The sequence below is a fragment of the Coturnix japonica genome, unplaced genomic scaffold, assembly GCF_001577835.2.
Source record: "Coturnix japonica isolate 7356 unplaced genomic scaffold, Coturnix japonica 2.1 chrUnrandom808, whole genome shotgun sequence".
Lineage (NCBI taxonomy): Eukaryota > Metazoa > Chordata > Aves > Galliformes > Phasianidae > Coturnix > Coturnix japonica.
The window spans coordinates 1,159-4,122 of record NW_015440166.1 but is presented as its reverse complement, the minus strand read 5'-3'; positions in this window follow the sequence as shown (position 1 = coordinate 4,122).

Genomic DNA, 2,964 nt, shown 5'->3' with positions numbered 1-2,964 from the left:
TGGGGGGGTTGATATGGGGGGTTGATATGGGGGGGTTGTGATGTAGATGTGAGCAGGCAGCAAACGCTGCGTCAGCAGCTGGGAACTGGGGCACGACGCCTCCAGCTGCATGAATTGCATTGCATTGCATCCAATTGCATTGCTTTGCCTTGCATCCCATTGCACCCCATTGCATTGCATTGCATTGCGTCCCATTGCATCACATTGCGTTGTATCACATTGCCTTGCCTTGCCTTGCCTTGCATCCTATTGCATTGCATTGCATTGCATCTCCTTGCATCCCATTGCATTACATCACAATACATTACCTTGCCTTGCATTGCGTTGCATTGCATCCCATTGCATTGCATTGCTTTGCATCACATTGCATTGCATCCCATCCCATTGCCTTGCCTTGCCTTGCCTTGCATCCTATTGCATGACATTGCATGGCATCCCATTGCATTGCATCCCATTGCACTGCACTGCATTGCATTTCATTGTATTGTATTGCATTGCATTGTATTGCATCGCACCCCATTGCATCCCACTGCATTGCTTTGCAGTGCACCCCATTGCATTGCATTGCATTGCATTACTGCATTGCATTGCATCCCATCGCATTGCATCGCATTGCATCCCATTGCATTGCATTGCACTGCATTGCATCCCATTGAATCTCATCCCACTGCATTGCATTGCATCTCATTGCATTGCATTGCATCACACCCCAGTGCATAGCATCACAATGCATTGCATTGCATCACAATGCATTGCATTGCATCCCATTGCACTGCAGGGTGCTCATCTCCCCCATGTTATGGGGGGAGGTCTCCATGTTATGGGGGGGGTCTCCATGTCATGGGGGGGGTCTCCTTCCCCTTCATTCTGTCCTATGGGGGGTGTTTAATTACTGCAGCCCTAACGAGTCTCCCTCGTTGGCCGGCAGCTCAATGGCGCAGCTGGGCCCCCATCAATGGGGCCAGTGTTCTATTGCAAAGGGAGGGGATGGGGGGGGGGGGCAGGACTTTAAAGGCCTGAAGCTTGGGCTCAGTGACCCCCCCACATCAATCTATTCGCCCCATCCTATATGCCCCCCCATCCATCGCCATTCAAACCCCTCCCCCCCCCCCATGCCCTAACTCGCCCCCCCCCACCAATATCCTGTTTCCCCCCCCCCCATCCTGGTTCCCCGCTCCCCCCCTTCCAATTCCGTGGTCGCCCCCCCCCATCCATCCCTATTCGCCCCCCCCCCATAGTCCCTGTTTCCCCACCCCCTCCATCCCTTTCCCCCCCCATTCATTCTTAAGTCCCCCCGCCCCATCCTGGTTCCCCCCCCCCATTCATATCTTGTTTCCCCCGCCCCCATCCATCCTGGTTTCCCCCCCACTTCCATTCCTGGCCGCCCCCGCCAATTCATCCCTATGAAACCCCCCTAATTCTTATTCAGACCCCCCCCCCCATCCATGCCCTAATTTGCCCTCCCCCCCTCCAATCCCTAGCTTTCCACCCCCATCCCTGTTCTACCCCCCCTCCATCCCTGTCCCCCCCCCACCCCCATCCCTAAGTCCTCCCCATCATTCCTGTTTCCCCCCCCCCATCCTGGGTCCCCCCCACCCATGCCATCCCTTATTTGCCTCCCCCCCTCACATCCCTGTTCCCCCCCCATCCCTGTTTGCCCCCCCCCCATCCCTTAGTCCCTCCCCCATACCATTCCTGTTCCCTTCCTCCATATCTTGTGGGCGCCCCCCTCCTCCATCCCTATTTGCCCCTTCCCCATCCCTATTCATCTCCCACCTCCATCCCTATTCATCTCCCACCTCCATCCCTTTCCCCCCATTCATTCTTGTTCCCCCCCGCCCCATCCTGGTTCCCCCCCCTTCCATTACTGGTCCCCCCCCATTCATCCCTATTGAACCCCCCCCTATTTCCTATTCAGGCCCCCCCCCATCCATCCCTATTTGCCCCCCGCACCCGCCTCCATCCCTAGTTTTCGCCCCCAACTGTTTCAACGCCCCCCTCATCCCGTGGTCCCCCCCCCCATGCCCTAGTCCTCACCCATCCATTCCTGTCCCCGCCCCCCCCATCCTGGTCCCCCCCCACCATCCCGTATTTTGCCTCCCCTCCCCATCCTGGTCCCCCCCCATCCCTATTTTGCTCGCCCCCCCCCATCCCTAGTCCCCCCCATTCATTCCTGTTCCCACCTCCTCCCATTCTTGGTCCCCGCCCCCCGCTCCTCCATCCGCTATTTGACCCCCACGCCATACCCTATTACTCTCACCCCTTGGTCCATCCCTATTCACCCCCGCCCCGTCCATTCCCTAGTTCCCCCCCCCATCCCTGTTCAGCCCCCCCTCCATCGCCTTTCGCCCCCCCCGCATTCATTCTTGTTACCCCCCCCCCCAATCCTGGTTCCCCCCCATCCATTGTCCTGTCCCCCCCCCATCCATTCCCTATTCAACCCCCCCCTATTCCTATTCAGAACCCCCGCCCATCCATCCCTATTTGCCCCCCCCTGCCATCCCTAGTTTCCACCCCCCTTCGCTGTTCTACCCCCCCCTCCATCCTCTGGTCCCCCCCATCCCTATTTGCCGCCCCCCCCCATGCCCTAGTCCTCCCCCATCCATTCTGTTCCCCTCCTCCATTTCTTGGTCTCCCCCCTCCATCCCTATTTTGCTCCCCCCCCAATCCTATTCTGCCACCCTGTCCATCCTATTCACAGCCCCCCGCCTCCCATCCCTAAGTTCCCCCCCTCATCACCTGTTCAAGCCCCCCCTCCCATCCCTTTCCCCCCGCATTCAATTCTTGTTCCCCCCCCCCATCCTGGTTCCCCCCCCTTCCATTCCTGGTCCGCCCCCCATCCATCCTATTCAACCCCCCCCTATTCTATTCAGCCCCCCCCATCCATCCGCTATTTGCCCCCCCCACTCATCCCTAGTTTCCACCCCCCATCGCTGTTCTACCCCCCCCACCCCTGTCCCCCTC